The sequence below is a fragment of the Bactrocera oleae genome, chromosome 5 (genome assembly GCF_042242935.1).
Source record: "Bactrocera oleae isolate idBacOlea1 chromosome 5, idBacOlea1, whole genome shotgun sequence".
In the NCBI taxonomy this organism is placed as follows: domain Eukaryota; kingdom Metazoa; phylum Arthropoda; class Insecta; order Diptera; family Tephritidae; genus Bactrocera; species Bactrocera oleae.
This window is the reverse complement of record NC_091539.1, coordinates 42969241-42991229: the sequence shown is the minus strand read 5'-3', so window position 1 is coordinate 42991229 and position 21989 is coordinate 42969241. Positions and strand designations below refer to the sequence as shown.

At 36.9% G+C, this 21989-nt stretch overlaps 1 protein-coding gene and 1 long non-coding RNA gene across 3 annotated transcripts in view; one reads left to right on the top strand and one right to left on the bottom strand.

The window, feature by feature from the left end:
* Window positions 1-21989, top strand: part of LOC106627937 (putative uncharacterized protein DDB_G0291608) — a 180952-nt gene that overhangs the window by 118690 nt on the left and 40273 nt on the right. The window contains exon 3 of one of the 2 annotated variants that reach the window (XM_014248275.3): window positions 2562-2609. The exons of the other annotated variant lie outside the window; for it this stretch is intronic. The gene's annotated coding sequence lies outside the window, so the exon portion shown is untranslated. The remainder of the gene's footprint in view (window positions 1-2561; window positions 2610-21989) is intronic. 2 annotated transcript variants of the gene reach the window in all.
* Window positions 1-21989, bottom strand: part of LOC118681456 (uncharacterized) — a 101556-nt gene that overhangs the window by 66799 nt on the left and 12768 nt on the right. The window lies entirely within an intron of this gene.

Genomic DNA, 21989 nt, shown 5'->3' with positions numbered 1-21989 from the left:
TTAGCTCATCATGCTGATCATTTATATATATTTTTTATAGGGTCTTTCCCCCGGGGTGTTACAAAAATCGTGGCAAACTTAATATGCTTTACTAATCGATGATTTATTCTGAAAAAATTTGGATTTCCTTGTTCCAAACTCGATCTCCAGGACGACCACCGCAAAAAGGTGTCCGGCGGTGATCAAGATTTTTCTGCTAATAAGAATCTGATATTCAAATGAAATGTTTAAGAACAAAAACCCGTCATTGATCTATTATAAAATCCAATAGCAAAATCAATATTTAAACTCAAGCTTCCATTGATGAGCGTGCTGATTTTTGAAAGGAAAATTATTGTCGTAAAATTATTCAAATCTACACGCGAGACCCGGACTGCAGTCCGGCAAAGAAAATCAAATATGTCGCATAAGACCAGTTGTATTTTTGTTTATTTTCCACATTTGAAACTATATAATTACAACATACAACGCAATATCATTCTGACATTTTGAACAAACCCAGAAACACTATTAAGTAAATATAAAATTGCAACATATGTACACCCAATTAAGACCGGTCCGACTCCTGTTGATTTCGCTATGAAAAACAATTCAGTTATATAGTAGCCTGAAACGTAAGCTTGACGAAGAGCTCCTTACAGAAGACCCCACCTCTAACCTTCCCTTTGAGCTTCGACACATTCGTAAAAAAGCTCACTGCGTCTCTTCGCCAGTGATTTCGCCCTTTCCAAATATCCATCGTGGGTATGTGAGCAGAGAAAAAACCACCACGAGTAGGCTCTGCGACGCAATAGTCCAAATTTTCAGGAATGCGGTCGAAGAACGAGAGAATTTCAGAGTGTCCCTATTTGAATCATTTCATATTTACATAACTGAGAGAAGAATACACCAACATTCGCAGCAATGCACATGCCGGTTATGTCCCCGGGTGCTGTGTATAGAATGGCATTTAGTAGCATTTTGGTATAGTGGTGTAGTCTTCAAGCTTCTTAGCGAGTGTAGCTTTTTCGAGCACCCTCCACTAGACGAATACACCACAAAACATTATTGGTTTTATTTACTTCGGTTTCGTTCAGCCGAGGTGTTTTGGCTTCTGGTGATTATCTGAGTTCGGGATAGGAAAGACCGATCCCAGGGAAAGTTGAAATTTTAAGGGATAAAGTCGAAAGACATAAATATTAAGTGGATGTATTAGACCTCAATCTTAATTTTCTTAAGATCCCCTCATACTACATAAAAATAAGTTTCTACTATTGTCTGTGAGATATAATAAAAAAAATGTTAAGGTATAGGTATTAAAGCGAATGAAATTGGTCTTTATCTTACTACATCGCTCATTCATCGTATACAACGATTTCTGCCTGTTAACAAAACTGAATTTCAAAGGTGTATCAAATTTACTTTAGCGAGAGCTTATAACATTCCATTCCAACCGAATTTCTCCCTCCCATAGTTGTTATAAATTCTCTTTTCGAATTTGATCAAATTCAAAAGGTCAACCATTGCAATCTTTGACCTTAATACTTGTGGCAGAGAGAAGTGGCACTTCACTTTTTTTTATACAAATATCTCTGCTCTTCAGTTTCGGTTGCTGATTTCGCTTTTGAGCAACTTCTGCTGTTCCAGTTTTTGCACGAGTTAATCAAATATGCAACACACGAATGCACCCAAACAGAGTGCCACAGTGCAAAGTATGAATCCGTTAGAGACGACGTCAGCTCAAGCGCTCAAAGTATGCGCTAATAATTTTAACAACTTACAGTGAGTTTTGCTGCACTTTCGCCACAAACTACCGAATGCGCCCGAATGCGATTGCTACAAAATGTAATTTTATTTTGCATAAGCAATTAAAATGTCAAAACCAGAGTAAAGGCCAATTAATAATTTGCTCGCAATGTAATTAGAGCTGTGCAATTTTCATGGAAATTAATTTAATTCATTTACATGCTGCCAACAATAGCAAAAACAACAGCGCACTCGCATGAATTTGAGTTGCCAAACTTTTGAGGCAAACAAAGCCAAACGAAAAATAACGCCTTGCTACTTAGCTCTCGACTTGCCACAAAGTTCCATGCCGCTGCTTGTGGAGCAGAAACATAAAAGCTGCACAATAAAACGAAAGAAGAAGAAGAAGTTGCAGCACGACAGTGTAAGTGTATTTTATTGCACGATAATTACATGCAATTTCTAATAATAACACAAAAGCATGCCCAAACTAATGTAAAAACACACACACACGCACGCACATGTGGATATGTGTGTGAGTGTGTGTTTGGCACATATGAAATGCCGAAAGGTGAATTAAAATACTTCAACTGTACGTCATGTTGCACACTTGAACTTCTTGACACACGACGACCCTGCACAGCGCCGGGTGCGGGCGGCGGGCACAAGAAGGCGTGCGCTTGTTAGTTATGTTGTTGTTGTTGTGCCGGCATTTTCAGCGCTATCAAAGCCTTTGCCGACAAATGCAAATGCATGGGAACATTATGCCACATTTTGCAACATAAGCAAAGAAAATTACATTTTCACTGACTTGTTTATTTTCTTTTCCTTTTCAGATATTTCATTCCGTTTGCGCTTTGCTCCTTTGTTCGGACGAAATTTCGGTGAGTTAAACAACTTATTTGTGTATGTAGTGTGGCAAATAAAATATCAAATAAGTGCGCGCATATAAATGTGTGCGATATCAAAAGCAATTGCAACAAGCGTTCGCCTGGCGCCTTGCAGTGTTGCAATATGCCGCTACTCAGCTTTTATGGCGTACAAAAAACTATACAACTAAAGTAGACGTGTAAATATGTATATGTATGTATGAATGGCAGTATTAAAATGGCAGTATTGAAATGGCAAGAAGCAGCAGCAGCTGCAAACTGTTGCACCAAAAACCAGAAAGCAGCAATAATAACACTACAATGTTGCAAACTTGTAAGCAGGGTGTTGAAAGGCATTCAAAACAGCAACAAGGGCCTGTAGGCCATTCCAGCAGTTTATTTATGTGCATAATCGTAACTACAAAGCGAAAATGGTGGCCTGCTGTGCTTTATGTGTGCTCCATAGGACATAGTTTCCCAAATATTTTTGTTGCAATAAATTGAAGTTCACTTTCTTTGATAAATGTACAATACATGCCTCACAAAACACATTTCATATGAAGATATGGTTACAAGTGGAAGTGGCGCTTTCTAATTGCTCACAAAAAAATTGTTAAAGTTCAAATATTCTATAACTGTTTCTAAAAATAGTGTTTGCTGTCTCACTTTCAGCTGCACAGAACATCAGCATACTATATCTTAGCTAGCTGAACTTCATCTAGTGTTAATTAAGCGGCACATCTCGCGTGAAATTAAAAAACAATCGATATCTCAAATAGTTTTTGAGTAGTATAGGAGTCAGCTTCATTAGTTCATATTTAAACGCGATTTTCTCAAAAGTAAATTTTTTCAAATTTGATTAAATGATTACTTGAAGACAATGTTCCGATAACTATTTTGCATGACCTTATATAGTTCTCCATACAATGACCTACCAGTTATTGAATCTGTTCAAATATTGAATTTCGGCAGGTAAAATAAATCAATACTTTTTAGTTGATATTTTTCTTAGGTTTCATCCATCACTCCAATATCCGAGCGGCTATATTAGCTTTGAAGTCGCTGACTGTGCGCTCAAAACTAGTTAAGGATGTATGACCTCATTAGCTATAGTTTCAAGCTTCTTTCATATTAGACCTATATGGGTGCCTGTTAACAGCGGAATTGCCAGAAACTATAAAGCCGATAAGCTTGCTAAGGAGGGAACCGTAAGAGGTTCTCCGAAATACTGGCTCTTAGCAAAGTCAATCTCGACGCAATTGTAGGTGTTCTGACTGGCCACTGTCCAATAAGTTTACACGCGTGCCAAAGCTGAATGGAGAAAGCGATTTGGAATCATCTTGTCACTTCCTACTTTATTGCCTGGCTTGTGACAGACTGAGATTGAAATATCGCGGTAGACATACCTTTGGCGAACGTAGTAAAGTTGCTGGTATTGACATTAAGCGCCTTAACAAATTTGTGGTGAGCTCAAAAAGCTTTGTGGATCTATACTTATCTCTTGATCCACTTTTAGGAGTTTATGGGTAACCTTAATGGCGAATATCTGTCCAAGTGAGATCCATCGATTTTGGATCAACCCTATGACCTAACATAACCTAACCTAGGCTTCATCCACAGAAAAGACCGGAATCGCGTATAGCCCGATAAATAGTTAATTTTTTTCTTCAAAATTTTAAAGCTAAAAAACAAAATGATACAGTAAGATTTTTTTATTTCCAAAAACCGCCTACTTTTAGGCTGTCCCATAGTGACTTCGTGAAAGAGCATAGACAGTAACGTTCATTAACTTGAACATTCAGTCAACAGGTAATTGAGGAAAAGTTAGACCAAAGACATAAATAATAGTCAATTGTAGTACCGAAGTTGTTATTTAAATACATACCGATCGTATAAATGCGAAGTAGTCATTATTTGTAAGTAATCACCAAATTTAATATTATATTTATTATATCCGGTAGAAATCGTGGATATTGAAGGTGTCGTTCTCTTTATTTGAACAGTCATTCATTACTGACTGGCTTAGGCTCTTTGAAGCCTTAGTTGGTAATAAATGGTGCGGTATGGATTATACCGGTATCACTATAACTATTTGAGTTATATCATATAAGATATCTAACACTGCACTTACCCACGTGTGGTTACAGATCAGGAGATTTTATTGGTTTCCGCTAATGGTGACAGAAATTTAGCGGATTATCTTTGCTTACGCTCCATTTAGCTACGACAGAAGCTTTATAGGTTCCATACCAACCATTTGAAAGCACTGCTCGAAGTTTTACTTCAATATTATCTATCCTTCACTTAATATTAACGACGCCGAATACTACTAGATATGTATGCACAAGTTACGACGACATCTTAGCATCGCTGTAATCATAAATATATTTTAACATTCTGTGAGTTTTCATGCACGTCTCTGACCTATATTTAGGGTATTCAACAAGACAATATAAAAAGAGAGTCATAATTTTATTATTATACCGTGAATAGGATATATTAAGTTTCCCACAAAGTTTGTAACACCAAGAAGAAATCGGAGACCCTATAAAAAAATATATAAATATATAAAAATGATCAGCGTGACGAGCTGAGCCGATTTAGATTCGATGTCCGCCTATATACACGCCTAGTTCTCATTTTTTGAGCTATCGATCTGAAATTTCGCAAACGTTCTTTTCTCCCCAAGAAGCTGCTCATTTGTCGGAAACGCCGTTATCGGATCACTATAAAATATAGCTACAATACAAACTAAAAGTTCTTGAATGGAAAATTTTTTTATTTGACGAGATATCTTCACGAAATTTGGCGTCGATTAATTTTTTTATTTGTGAAGTCAATGATAGCTTCGATTTTTTTTCTCGAATGTCAAAATTGAAGTATTTACATATAAGACGCATTTGCATTCGTTTTCCGAAATGTTATAATTAATGGCTATAGTAATGTTGGTATCTGTGGTATGACATTCCTTTTGGCTTGTGTTAATGCATTTCGCAACCGCAGTTTCAATTACATAGGTCTTTGGAACTTATAGCAGATATTTACAACTATATTTTCAACTGAAAACTGCACTCGCAGGTTTGACGATGTCTGCCTACGGTTGGTTATTTCCATACTCTCCATATGCCTGCAGAGGAACTCAGGACTTCGCTAGAAGTAGTCACGCACGTCGTGCACTCATATAAAATGCTTATCGAGTTATGTGAAAGCATGTACTTCAACATTTATATGCAACGCGCATAATCCATCTTGACAAAACTTCACTATTTATCAATGACAGTCAAAAGATAAACACCCTAAGTGGCCTACATAAGGCTCCATGTTGCAAGCACTGAAAGACAGTCTTAGTGGGGCAGCTGCTGGTAATATATTTATAATATTTTCTTGCGCTTTCGGAAGTAGGGTATGAAAATATTTCAGCAAGCTGCATAGAAACTCCTTCAGCTTACATAATTTACTTGCATATTTATGCACACCTCTCTCTTTGTGTGTATGTCAGTGTGTGTTTGTGTGCTTAATGCAGGCGCTCGAGCATTGCCTTGCTGGGTTATTTAATTTTCAAGTGGTGCGTGCAATAGTTGATGGCACTTTCTTGCTAACCTGAAATAGTTTGCGAATTTGTGGCTGCAGCAAAAAAGTAAGAAGGGCACTTATTGCATTTTATTGTAGCCGAACACAGACACACACACAGGCACATACACACATACACTCAGGCACTCAAGCTGGCAATCTGGCGTTGCCGTCTGGCAGGCAAATAGGCAAATGTGCAAACTATGCGCACAACCCGAATATGGCGCTGGCGGCAGGAAGTGGTGGCGTAGGCATGCCAGTTGGTAGTAAAAGTCAGGCCAAGGAGCAATAAGCGAAAGCACTTTCTTTTCGCCACAAGCAAAGCAGAGCTGCCATGCGGCTTATGTACTCACTCGGCGTGCCATTATACCGTTTTTTGTCTGTGTGTCATTCGAATTGTTGTTGTTGTTGTTGGTAGTGGTGCTGCTGCTGCTGATGCCGGGCATCTTGAAAATTTTCCATTTGCACCTCAAATGTCTGTTGAACTGTTGCGCTATGCGGCTGCACGTTTGTAAATGCGAATACACATACATACACATAGACATATATGTATGCATGAGTGTGTGTGTGTATGAGCTGGTGTTACGTACATATGTATGTGTGCGCTTCCTGTTGCATTTGTGTGCTCTTGCTCGAAAGTCTCGTGCAATAAAACGTAGCACATTTGTACTTATATGTTTGTATGTATATATATATATATATATGTATATGTAGGTGAGTGTGTGTGTGTACGAAAGTGAAAAAGCAATTTATGCATGGCCACAATGCTGTTATCGTTGCATCCGGTTCCGGTTAGGCAAACACACTCTCTCCTTTTATGAAAATGTATGTTCGTATATGTGTGTGCAGCAGTCAGCACCCAAGCTAGATATGCAAATACAATAAATTTTTGCACAAAGTTCAATTGAGCGTAAACGAATTATCCCAACCCGAATTTGTTTAAGTTCACAAACTTGCCTAGCCAATGTGACCACTTGGGCATGCAGTTTTTTCTCGCACGCCTCCTTCTTGCCTCTCGCTTCCTCTAACTCTCTCTCTCTTTCTCTCTTGCTCCTCTTTCTTTCTATGCACTCGCTTTACCGGCAGCTTACAACTGGCAATCCTCTGAATTTTCAAATTCGACATTTAAGGTTCTATTTGCTTTGGCCTTTCTTTGTTTTTGTTTTTTGTTTTTGCTATTGTAGAAAGGGTGTAAAAGTGTTGAAAGTTTACAAATTCAATTCACACTTTAAATACATTTGTATACCGCTATACGAGCAGTCGAGCACATTCACAACAACACAAATGAAGTTGTCGTAAGCAATGGATCTGAGTAATCAAGCGCATGTAGACTCGTAGTACCCTGTACAATAGGTCCTTAAGGCTCAACAGTCAGGCTAATGGGTAATTTTCGAGTGTGCTGTTTGCTAGCGTATACTTGATATATCGCTTGGGTATTGTGTCCGAAACCCCAAGCATGTTGATGTTTAAATTGTCATTAGTGCAACATATGCCAGTACTTCACTTTTTTCTCGGTTCATTTTTTCTTCGCTTTGTTTTGCTTAAGCACAGAGGTGCATTTTGTAGCGGTAAGAAATTAAAATTTAATTAATGGTTAAAAAGCAATATATTATTTCTGCAAATTAGTACTGATGATAAATAAAACCAGAGGCCAAGTTTAAAATCTATTTTGCAATACAAAACGAATATTCTTTAAACATTAAATTTTTTCGAAGCAATGTGGGTTTAAGGAACCTTATTTTCTTTGAGAGCGATCACTGATTTCTTCACCTTCTTATTGCATTCTGCGCCTTATAGGTTAGGTTAGGTTAGGTTAGATGGCGGGGGATCACACTTAGACTCTTATGTACAATCCTCTGTGCAACACGAAGAAAAACTGCTGTGTATCCGCTATTTCACCTGGATGTCTAAAAGTATGAGATCCGAGGCATTTTAGCCTTAATCTGGCAGAGGCGGGACATTTAAGGGAGAAATATTGATTTTATCTTCTTTTCAGCAGCTGATGTAACTGACATTCGGTAAATTATTTAACCACATGAGTCCCTATCGGACAGTGTCCAGTTAGAACATCCACAAACCTCATGTCTCATGCGATTTACCTCATGTGATTTACGCTGGTCCAGAATTACCTTGCGACTGCGCAGCTGCTAGTATTTGACCAACGCTTGCTGAGCATGCGGATTGAGCCCAATAATCTAGTGGTGAATCGCAAGCATCCAAAAGAGCTCCTTCGGAGCGTTTGGGTCAGATGCAAATCGAGGTCACCATGTCGTCTGTCTATCCACGAATGAATGTCCGGTATCAATCTGTAGGTCCACCGCCCTTTGGGTGAGTCTTGTCACCGTCGCTGGCGCATTGTGATGCATTTGATTCTCAGATAATTTATATACTCGTGCGAATTCGTTACCCCGAAAGTCAATAAACGGTTACATATTAGAAGGCTGTAACTCATAAACTATTTGAGCTTTGGCTTTAAAATTTTAGTACGTTATTTTTAAAAGAATAGGCTAACGAAATATAAAAAAAACCAAAATTTTTTTTTAATTTCACACTTGGTGTGCCTTTTAATACCAATATGGAAGTGTTCTTTGTTTAAAATACAAAGGTTGCAAAACGGAGGGAGTCGTGTTACATTGGTAGATTAAAAATAGCTTAAATTTCATTTATTTTTCTTTAGCTGTGACTCTCGTTCACACTAAAGCATTAAAGTAGCTTAAGTAATCAATTTTAATATTCTTACAGTTTGTTTATGGTTTTATGACTTCCTCAAACACTTCAAATTTGTGAATTGGTCATAAAATTAAAATGCGCCGAAAATGCCCAAAATTTGGAAAACTATTAAATAATTTAGTTTTTATTAATTTTTAATGCCACTCGCATGAATAAAAACACACTGTTATCTACATACATACATGCAAATCCAGAGTCAGTCTATATTTCACTGATAGTGGCAACGCTTGTTGCTTGCACAGTTAAATATTTATGTGTCTGGCTGTCCGGTCAATCTGCCTTAATACAATACACTCGCACCTTTTTGCATCTGTAGGTGTGCGCTAGCGCCTTGTAGATGTGTGTGTGTGAGTGCAGATATATTTTTTTTTTTTTTTTTTTTTTTTTTTTTATGGATACGCCAAAGGTGGGTGTAAATCTTCGAAAGATATTGATGGCCCATACCATCAATTATGCCCGATTCACTGTACAATATAAAGTGTACAGCGCATACGTGCTAAATCACCCCCTTGCTCTCAGACCTGTACTTCCCTGCGGAACTACCGTTAGGCTTTCCTTCGCAGGGCAGGTATTATACACAGTAATGCTTCTTTATTTCTATTTCCTTATGGGGTCGTCTTAGTTTTGTAATGCATCTCGGGACTGCACCCTCGGTCTTTCAGCTACTTCGTCTTCGCGGGCCTTTTGCATGATATACGATATTATACCGCTTACTGTATCCCAGCCATTTTGGGAGGATAGCATATGACGCACCACATCAGTGGAACATATTGGTAGGGATTTCCCTAATTTATCGGATAGTATTCGTCTTTCATTTTGGAAACGGACACATTTTACCACGAGGTGATCTGCCGTTTCAGTGTAGTTTTCGCAGTATGTACAGTATGGTGTTTCAACGTGCTTGAATTTATATAGATATGCTCTGAAGTGTGCAGATATATTTGTGTGTAGGTGTGTGTGCATGACAATTAATAGCCTGCGTCTAACCATTGATTATGCATGTAAGTCACGCATTTCCAGACGCCCATTTGTAGCAACACCTGCGCTCGCTGCGGCTACCACCGGCTTTTCCTGCCACAAGCTCTCGTACTTTCACCACACTTTACAATTGCTTTTTCGCTTTATGCTTTGTGCCTTGTGTTATATTGCTTGAGAGTGTATAAGTGGAAATTTATATGTGTGCATATTAATATGTGTGCCTGTGTGCGTGTTGAGTAAGCAAATATAAGCACGTAAATATTTATTACGATATCAAAGTACATATTAATTTATATAGTGGTCATATAAATTTATTAGACTTTAGAATGAATGAGTTGGCCTTAATTGGCTAGGCGTAGCATTGTGTGGCTGTGGCAACAAAGCAAATGCATACCAGCAATATGCAGCGCATTTAATGCATTAAAAATTGAGTCGTTATAAAGGATATAACATATGTATAGTTGTATGTAGTAAGCTTGTGTGCGACATATACTTGACATTTGAGCTGTAAAAATGGCATTTCATGATTTATGTGCGAAATTCAAAACTTGAAAAATAAACATATTTCTGTTTGCTTAAGAGGTGTTATGTGACGTATTGTTTGTTTTTGCAATTTTTCGGAACTAATAAACTTATTCATGCTTCACTTATTACGAATTCTACTTTCCACTTGAGTAATTTCTTTTGCAAATTTACTAACTTCATACAATATTTACTTATCACTTGATAAGTTTTTGCTCTGCAACTGCAAGTATTTAAACATTTTCAATTCACTAAGCTCATATGGGCATTATACATACAGTGTCGGTTAAAATAATAGCACCATGAACGGTAAGGGAATTTCGTATGAAAAAGTGGGAAGCATTTTCGTGATAAAATTTTAGTTTTATGTAAAAAATGTGTTAAACGGTTACAATAGCTAAACATGGACAAATTTAGCTTTTAACGTTTTTTTTTTTGTTATTTTAATTCAATCTTTACAAGTGAAAAAAGTGAAAAAGTACTCTTCACATATACAAAAGATTACACACAAAAACTTAATTTTGATCGGTCAGTTTGTATGACAGTTATATGCTATAGTGGTTCGATCTGAACACTTTGTTGGAAATGTACCGTTGCTTTGGACAATAATTATTGGATTATAATCTCTGCCAAATTTCTTGAAAATATCTTGTCAAACAAAAAAAATTGTATATAAGAATTTGAGTTGATTCGGTCAGTTTGTATGGCAGCTATATGCTATAGTTGTCCCATATCCGCCGTTCCGACAAATGAGCAGTTTCTTGGTGCGAAAAGGACGGATATATCTAAATCGACTCAGCTCATCGCGCCCATCATCTATATATATACACTTTAGCTATATCTGACGATTCCCTTTGGGTGTTACAAACATCGTGGCAGCAAGCTACGCCCGGTTCAGGGTCTCCAAAGCTCTTTAAGCTTTTAGTTAAAGCATTTATGAAGTGCAACCAGAACGATCGGAGTCAAGTGCTGATGTGGAAAACTTCTTTATATGACAAGATTTCTTCACAAAATTTTACTTGAGTTATTTTCCTAGATAACGGTACAATTTCCGAAGAAATTGTTCAGATCGAACAATTATAGCATAAAGCTGGCATACAAATTGAGTGATCAAAGTTTTTGGAAGGAATATTTTGTATTTGTGAAGGGTATTATAGCCTCGGTGCAACCGAAGTTGGAGTTTTTCCTTGTTTGCTTTACTGTTGTTATAGAAGAAGCTTGGAAAATGGAAAGCCTTCACATATTTCAAGCTTGGAGAGATAATTAGTAACCAGAGTGTAATTTTTATTATCACCACTGTATATTGTAAATATACTTAAGCTTTATGTAACAGTTTTGTGCATTTTCTAAAAGTATTCATTTATTTATTTATTTAACTGCATATTCTCAGTTCAGTTGTCGCTGCATATGTGAACTGTGTAATATGACGAGTGCAAAGATTTTTACTAGTGTGTAGGTGTGTGGGTAACACGCCCTTACCCCGTTTGGACGGTCGACACCTAAAAATGAACTCGTCATCCGTCTGCAACTATACATTTAAATCCGCATACAAAAACGAAAAACTTGTTGACAGTGTTGACATTCATTAATTGCAAATAAATTTGTGTACAAATGTATGCATAACGCTGCACGCACACACACACACATGCAAGTGCATTCGTTGGTTTACAATGGCAGCGGCAGCAGCAGCCCAATGGGGGTGATGGACCATAAATTATACAACGCTGACAGCAACAGAAACACGACACAACAAATATTCGCTCGTGCTGCATATGGCAACAACAAAAACAACGAAAGCAAACAGGAAAAGTGCAGCAACTAGAAGTTTTGTGTGCGTGTGTGTGAGCGTTACTTTTTTAAGTTTTGACATGCACAAAAGTAAATGTTGTGACACTGCAACATGCACTGCGCTGCAACACACATGCATACACATATGTACATATGCAACATGCGACTCATATTTGCATTCACACTGCCATTTGCACACACTTAGCCACACACACTGGGTAAAACAGCTCACGTTGGCTGTCTTAGCGGGTCGTCAGGCAAAATATTTGTATGAAATTTATGTTGGAAATTATTTATGAAAGGGTAACACAGTATCACATTTATTTCGCCGCCCTTTCCCTTTCCTTTCCCCTTTCTCCTAGTTAAACATCCCAACAGCTCGCTGGCATTATTTTTTATTAATTCTTGCAGCGCGCAAATATAGAAAGTGCAAATGCAAATATGAGAGTTAGTCGCAGCGAATATAATAAATAAATACCGTTAACCCTGTAACCTGCTTTCGAAGTGGGTAAGGATTATGAGCATAAAATTACATTTTTACTTGCAAATAAACTTATTTACTGTTTTCGCCTTGGAAAATTTTTAGAAAAGACAAAAGTTGATACTAAAAAATTCGCTACATGCAACATAATGCAAAAATATTGTGGTATAGTGTCATCTAATATAATAAAAATAAGAAAAGCGAAACAAAAGTTGTTGAAAGTATTTTGGTTTTTTCACTACCCATTAAGGGCGTTGCAAATGATAAATATTAGCTCGATATCTTTCTATTTTCACTTTGCAGCTCTAAAAATTTGTTTTCAATAAATTTTATGCAGCGAATTTTCAAGCTTTCACTAAAGAAAACACAATTAATGTGTCAGATGCCAACACAGACACAAAATTTTAAGTTAGTATGCGTAAAGTAGGCGTGGTTAATGAATATCTAGAAGCATGATATTAAGCTCCTACTAAAAAAGCTCAATTATCGTGCCTGAAACCAAAATGATGTTTAAAAGAAAGCTTTAACAAGTTTCATTGGAAAATTTCTGAGGCATCAAATTTGTAATCAACTCGTAGAATAATAGTTAAAAACTCACATTTTAACTATTATTCGTATTTGTGTGAAGTTAGCGTCGTTTATTTTATAATGAAAATGTTGCATAAAAGCTTTACCAAAATTTCATTGACAGATTTTGCACAATTTTGTACTTTACTACTTGAGACGAGCATATACATACATATATGTGTCGGTCATTGTAAAAGTGATGTAACTCCATAATATAAAAATTGTATTTCTTTTTTGTAATGGGCTAACAATTTATCATATATTTCATTCTAAAAATGAAGCAACTCAACTGGTACCACTACGGCATCATAGAAGTCAGTACTAGTTGTAGAGTTAGTTCACAATGAACGACACATATCTTTGTACATAGAAAATAATTATTCAGTTAAAAGATAATATTTCCAACAGCAACACTTATCGGCAGAATACCAACTGCTTCTACCTACTCCTTCTAATCTATATTAAACATAGCTTTTTGTAGACCATCTCAGGTGATTCAAGAAAATTCGACCAAAATATTATTTCGGCAATCTATGGAATGAAGCACTACTCTATCTTGCAATTAATAGTACATGTAGGTCCACAAAATTCCATTACATCGATTTATTTGATCCAACAAAGCACATTGCCTATTAAGTCTGCTTATAAAGCTTTAGAAAATATATGAGGAGCTTTAAAGAAATGCAGAAGCTTCGTTCCGATGGCTTTATTTTTCATTCTTGTTGCAATGGCATAGAGTACAAATACTCTTATTAGGATATTAAATCCGATTATTTCGATAAAAACTTTATATTAGGTCAAACCTGGAAAACACATAGTATTGTGCTTGGACAGTCTGCGATTCTGTAGGCCAAATTATTAATTCATTGCAATTTATATCATAATTTTTATGGAGTGATTCAAAGAACAGAAAATCTGTGCCACATCTTCGGAATCATATTAACAACACTACACTTGTATAAATTTGGGAAATATGTTTTTCAAATAACTGGGATCGAAAGATTATATTCCCTATAGAAGAGTATCATATCTTCATTTCGGTGATCTAAAAATTCACACGTGACCGTTGGAAAATAAATTCAATCTGAGATAAGTATCGCATATTTACCGATATCTACTTACCTAATAGCGTAAGTGTATTTATCTAAGGGTAATCACTTTCATGGGCACAAAATAAATAATCATGAATAAGTACACACTCTCTTAAGAAATACAAAATTCGCGATACTTTTGGAACAAATCTCGTACTTTAATCTCCGACAGTTGTTTGCAGGAGATTTGCCTTCATCAAAAGCGGTACTAGTAAAAAATATTGACTTAACAAGCTCCAACTGCCAATAACTTTCTTTGAACTCATTACCTACTACGATTTCAGATGAAATCTATTGCCCATCAGCAAGTAGACAAGCTGTAAACAGCACACACACAGTACGTGTCTGCATAAGTATATCCAAACATACGTATATTTGTATCTAATTGCGTCGCTTTCGTTATGGCTTTCATAAAAATCAATTTATCACTACCAATAGCTGATTCGTTATGTCAAAGCTTCATTAATCCATAGGCTAATGTCACAATCAGCGGATATGTTCTTTGTTGCGACGCAGTACGACATTTTTACTAACCCATGGAACGATACTTGCTTACGTGTCATCTTAAGCACCCGAGCATGTTGTTTGCTTTTAAATGTATTCAAAACTTTTCTATAGTTGATATGTTTATACTAAGCACTAAACATATAGTATTTACTTGTATTCGCTTTAGGTCGGGTCGGTATTTGTAGATCCAAAGATCTTTTCAAAAAGTGTGCAGCACTTAGCATATAGGAAGGAACTTCTCACATATTATATAACATACGCTCTTAGATACTTCGTCGAATTTTTCCTCAATCTACAAGTTTTAACCGCAGTTAGAGAACTACTACTCCACTACTTACTAGTACCTATAGCAAATACTTTAATTAATACTGGATTAACTAGCACACCAAATACGCCCCATGGTTCCATTAAGTTTACAAAACATCCACCGTTGTGGTCGAAACGAGCAAACAGCTCAAAATTTTTAATATATTTAGGCTCTAGCACTTTTCTTTGAATGATAGCACCACGGTCATACCCAAATGTTTATATTTTTCCATCAGTTATCGAAAATCAAGATACTCATTCAACATTTGCAACCGTTCCATCGTTCCTCTATTAAAAACTCAATATTTGTAGGACTGAACTCTTTCAACTTTATTGAAAAAAGTGCTAAATTTTGGGGTTTGCAACGATGCATCATTGCCAATCTGAAGCTATTTATGCTCCTTTGGGTACTTAAGTCGTAAACTAAAAATCTTCGATTGCAGATCCGTTCTTTTATTATTGGCCATTGCATTCAATATGTTCTGAGGACAAAACAAGCGCTTATGACCCACGAACTCTAAGCACGAGAACTACGATACTCTGACTTCATTTTCATCCCGAGTTTCCATGCTGTTTTATTCTCTATAGTCCCTTAACCTTATCTTTATACCCTGAACAATAGGAAGTTTGTCACAAAGCTTACAACACCCAGAAGAAAACATCGGAGATCCTATAAAATACATAGATAAATAATCAGCAGAATCGATTTAGCCAGACGGACATGTATATACACGAACAATGTATCTCAGCTCTTGATATCACTCAAAAATTTCGCACACGTCCTTTGCTTCCTAAGAAGCTGCTCATTTTTCGGAGCCGCCGATATCTGACCACTATAGCATGTATGTACCTGTCATAAAAGTTGAACGATCGGCAGCAAATGCTTGAATGGATCTTTTATACTTGTGAATTGTATTCTAGATTCGGTACAACGGAACTTAACACTTTTTTCTTGTTTGTACATATATTAGTTAAAGATATTATTTTTTTCAAAATAATAATAGCGGGTATAAATTGTGGAAGTTTCGTTTCTACTCGTTTTTTGGCGACCCATACTAATTCAACCATCTCGATAGATAAACATTGTTAGACGTCTAAAAATGCAATTGCAGGAAAATGTTTTATTCATTTGTCATTCGTTCGTAAAAGTTGTCATTCAATGGTATTACACAACTGCCAAACAAACACACACACACACCCACACTGGCACCTATGCAGAGACGTGCAAAAAAACAGACAAAGAAGGCGTGGCTGTTACCGAGATTTTCACGCTGTTTCTGGACACTAAGCCGCAGACACACACAGACAATGGGGTTGTGTGTGTGTGTGGGTGTCTGTGTTTATTATAGCCCGCCGGATCAAGCGGATGTGGACACACATGCATACACGTACACACACACACACATGTGCATGCTTACATGGTTAAAAGCAGCGTGATCTGTTGACGCTTACAGTGCCTGTGTGTGGTCCTGCAATGTTCATCCGTCATGGCAGCACAACTTTGTGACAAATTCTCGTTAATTTCAGAATTTAATGAAACGCAGAAACACATTTGGCAGCCGTGACGACAGCACAAACGCAGCACATCATCGGCAATGGCAACAGCAGCAAAAGCGACAGCAGCAGCAATGACAACATGACATATGCCACCGGCAGACGGACAAACAGACAGACAGATAGATAGATATTCGCATTCGCAGCGAACGCATTGACATTTCTAAATATATAATATAATACATTTGTTTATTTGTTTGCATGTGTGTGTGTGTGTGCGTGTTTGTTGACGTTCTTTCATATGCATTGATATTATTATAAAAATTGTGCGGAGAAACTAGCGAAATAAAAAAAAGTAATAAAACGAAGCTTCACGTGGCTTGGCATATGCAGGCCGCCCAGACACATACACACACTTGTACTTTCATATACATTTATATACATATATGCACACATTCAAGCATAGATATGTACACATGTGTACAGCGTATTTATAGCCGAAGTTGAGATTACAAAAATCGCTGCAAAAATATGCAAAGCAATTCAACGAAAATTTGTTCAGCTAAATTTTTACATGCCAAAATTTGCATACATACGAGCGTGTTACCGATGCCGGCGCGCAAACCCCGCAGTGCAGCAGTCATAACAAGCTCATAAAAGGACTAGTCCGGTACTGAACAATTGGTGTTACGAGCAAAACAGCGCATAAAGGAAGTTGATTTACATACACCTATTCAAACAAGTTTAATATTGTGACTTTTTGCGTATTAATTTGGAATTTCGTGCTTATTGTAGTCGACATAATGGCGAAATAAACGTTTTTGTGGATATTAAATGCAGACCAGCATACCGAAATTGGCCAGCAGCATATAATGCGGGGTTAATGTGTGTCTTTTATTGTATATTTAACTTTTATGTATATACATGAGTACATATGTACATAAGAGTATATTTGTACAATATATGCAAATGTTGACTGAAAGTGGAATCCGTTTTGTCTGAGTTCGGTGGGCGTCTTCTTTCTTACTCCGGAAACCATTTTTAATACATTAATCTAAAGAATTTGAAACGTTCACACTTGCACTTAAATTGCACATAAATAATCATAAAATAAAAAAATAATCAAAAACCTTATTATTATCATTTAGGCATGCCAAAATTCAAGATATTTTATATTTTATTAGTTAAACTTTATTTTCGTCTTCTCGATCGATTCTAGTTCCTGCTTTACAACTTAAATCTACAATATTATGCCTAGTCTTTCCTTATCTGATCTTTTGCAAGCAACGAACAAATTTCTTTAAATCTCCTACCATCGCCTGGTACCGCTTGAAATTCTTCCGCAGTTGGAAAATATCTATTAATTTAACAGCTTTGAATTCGCCTAACCCTTTATAGTTAGTACAGATAATCTTTTTGACAATATTTTTCTCGAAGATCCAAAGAATCGACTTATCGGATATTGTTAACGCTCATACTTCGGCTTCACAATTCAGAGTACAACATCTTTGCACGAGTGCTTCAATTATTCCTTTCATGGAAGATGCTTTTTGCTGGGATGACATAAACGTAATTCGCATTATCCCGTTTCCAAAGTTTAGTACGTTGCAAATTAGATCAGTTGAAAGAACTTTGCATGGTTCGCGCCTTCTATTGTTATGATTTGTGCAGGCCGGACCGACCGGAACATATTCCTTAATTGGGAAAAATTTTGAAGGTGATACAAGCTGTAACCTTGAATGGTTTAGCCGAAAATTTTCGGTACTTGCAGCATATTTAGTCATGCCATTCTTATAATAGTAAGTAAAACATTACTATAATTGATTTCCATTTAGGATTCGGACTTATTTCATTCACTATATTTTGTTTATTACAAGAAAAAACGTTAACTTCTCGCTACCTATAATACCATTCACAAATACAAAAGTTTGTATGGCAGCTAAAGCGGTCCATATGAACAATTTGTTCGAAAATTATAGTGCTATCTTGAATAATCATCTATGCCGTGAAGGTACTATGGCACGTAAAAGTTTTCAATACATGGACTTGACTTTGCTCGATGAGTTTGTATGGCAGCTATATCTTATAGAATATATATACCCCATATCAGCGATTCCGACAAACGAGCAGATTTTTGGGGAGAAAAGGACGTGCGCAAAATTTCAGATCGTTATCTCAAAAACAAAGGAATTATTTTGCGCAGACGGACAAGGCTAAATCAACTCAGCTCATATCGCTGATCATTTATATATTTGTAGTGTATACTTTATAGGTGTTACAACCTTCATGCCAAATTAGCCATGTTCAGGGTATAATTTGATATGCTCTTAAATGTAGTTACCGGGTCTCATTTTTTATTTTATAAGAATTCATCTTCAAGTCATCATAGCTGTCTTTTGGTTACGTTTTAGACCGCTCTTACTGTTCATCTCTTCAAACTTCCGACATTCGGTCTTTATTTTCTGTAAAATAGGCTTTCTAATTTTCTCCTCTCTTGAATTTTGCTGCGACGTTGGACTTTTTATCTAAGTTTTACATAGCACAAAATTGTTCACCCAGAACAGCGGAAAAGAAGTAGTGTCTTCCCCGGTCGTTCGCAGGGAATGATAGAAGTCTCTCTGCTCTTATATTAGGTATTATGGCTGTTCGTTAAGGTCCATTGAGTTGTTAGTTTGTCTTGGAGAATCGACGAACTCAATTAGTCGCGTTCTGTTGCCAGTTGTTGTTGCTGTTTCATCGTGGATGCGGAATTCTGGGACTGTTCGACCATAGAAACTTTCCTGTCTCATTTCGGTGTTGAAATCATCACTCTTGATGATCTCTTTCTTAGATAGCATATTTGATCGTTTCGCGATTCTCTTTCTCGTGTTGTGAGCGCAAATTAATGAGCTTTTGCTTTCAACAGTATTCTCTATCTAAGACACTTTTGAATCGAAGTTAAACAATTTTTGATTATTTTTTAAATATTAGATAGTTTGAAAGTAAAACAACGCTCAAGAACCTCGAAAGTTTACCTAGCATTTCGTGACAATACTTCAGAGTGGTAAACAGTTAGGACTTTATTTATGTATCAACTCTTTTTCAACTTTCGAATCTATATGTGTAAATGCCAACGTTATTTATATGAAATATGTATCTAAAGACACAATGAACCAGCGATACAATAGCCCCAAGAATTCATAAGAAATACAAGCAAAAACAAATTGGTTTCCTTTGTTGTGCAATTTCCTCTTTTTCGCAATCTACAATTACAAAGGTCAACATAAAATTGATAATGTATGGCTCTTTCATGATTATATAGGCCGCAGGAGGACACTATTTATTAGCAAATTTTCCTTTCAGTTTTTTTGGGGACCTCAAAGCGCAAGCCTATTTTGCTCAGCTCTAATTTCCATCAATATTAAGTTCGCATTTTAAGCTTTTTTGTTGTTTTGATGTTTTTGTATTTCTATTTGGCATATTAACTTACGAGTATGTGTGGCGCTCATTGATTGCTGTGTTCTCTTTAAAACGACAGAATCTTCGTTGATTGCGACCCATTCTAAACTACAAGTAACTGGAACATATGCCCAGACACACACACACATACACGAACATGCAAACTTGCCTAGACGCTGCCAATTCAATTTCTTCAATTTCGCACCCACTTCTTTCAGCTGGTCACAGGGTTAAGAAAAGTAAAATTTTTTCTTGCCCCAACAATATTTCCCTAGCAGCATTACAAAACGAAGTGACGCTGACGCTGACGACGACGTCGACAAATTCTTTGCAATTTTCTTGTTATGTAGCAGCGCAACACAAAGGCGCTACACACATACATATGCATTTATATAAGAGTTCACACGCACACAAACACCCACAGACGCTCGAAAGTACAAGGATGAGCCGTGCGCTATACTTGCAACTTGGCTGGGCTAAGCGGGCAATATCCTTTTCAATCTCGTCATGCATACGTTTCCATTTTTGTATGCTCGTTACGAGTATGTTGCAGCATGTTGTAGTTGTTGTTGTTGTCTTGCTGTTGGGGCAGGATTGACTGAAAGATTGGCTATGCGGCTGCCCGTCTTCGTCAGTTGCGTCTTTTCGCAAACTCAGCACGGCGCCACAACACATGTGGCATTTACATTGTGGCACAGGCAGACATGCGGCAGGCGGGCGGTTGGTTGGCAGGCAGGCAGGCTGGCGGACGCGTATCCTGTCAACAAACTCTTACGATAGAAGTCCTTTCAGCTCTGTTCGGTGCTCACCCCAAGGCTGCCGCCTCATTTCCCTCAGTTTTTTTTGCTTAATATTGGTGCGCTTTATTCTTTCCGGTCCTCTTTTCTTGCTGCTAACTTATTTCCTTGCCAATAGCCATGTGTCCTGCTTGTGAAGCAACAACTGAGATGCGTACAAAAGTACACAACGTGTAGTAGCGAGGGTCACAAGTGGCGTTCCACCAACAAAAAAAACAAGAACATGAAGAATAAATAAATGAGTGGAGATGAGGGGTCCGTCTTGTTGCTGAGCATCTTGTTGCTGTGGGGGAGCGGATGAGCTTCAAATGCTTAAGCACGCGACTGGCAAAGCATATGAAGTAACGAGGGAAATGAGTGCGAAAAAATAAGTGAAGAAAAACTGGGTTCAGAAAATTGCAAGCGTCGCGTAACGCTCGTTAGTGCGGGGCGTATGGAGGTAATGTAGAGAGCAGTGCGTTTATAAAATGGACAAAAATGCATGTCGTAGCAGTCCAAGCAGAAGTGGCAGAAGTAGCAAAAGCAGTCGATGAAGCAAAGAAGTGGCGGCAGAAAAAATGCAAAAGCTAGAAAAGTTGCAACATTATTAGCTTCCTGTATTGCTCGACATAATGCGAATGTATGTAGAGCCACTAATGATATAGCAGCACTATCTATAATACGTATTTGTGCATGTGTTGATGAGTCCACATAGATGTGACTACATGCAAGTATTAGAGATAGGCGCAGGATATAGAAATTCCACGGGATCCACGGAACAAATTCCTGTCATAATTTGATACATTAAATGTAAACCTGATGTGAGTTAAAAAAAAAATAATTATAAAAATTGTAAATTTATTGAACAGAATATGTCGAAATAGCTTTGATTATTATTTGCACTTAAACGAAGAGCATCATATTCCCGTTGAAAACAGTCTTTATACTATTTATATGTATAATTCTTTCCGAATTTTTTCTGGGTGGTAAGCCTATTTCAAGATATATGTATAACTATTTCCAACAAATATTTCTAAAAGCTATTAAGCTATATAAGTTTGGCACATCTTTTGTTAATTTAATTTTTTTGGTTATGTGACAAATCTACTTAAATATAAATTCGAAAAAATGATTCCAAAATTATTTT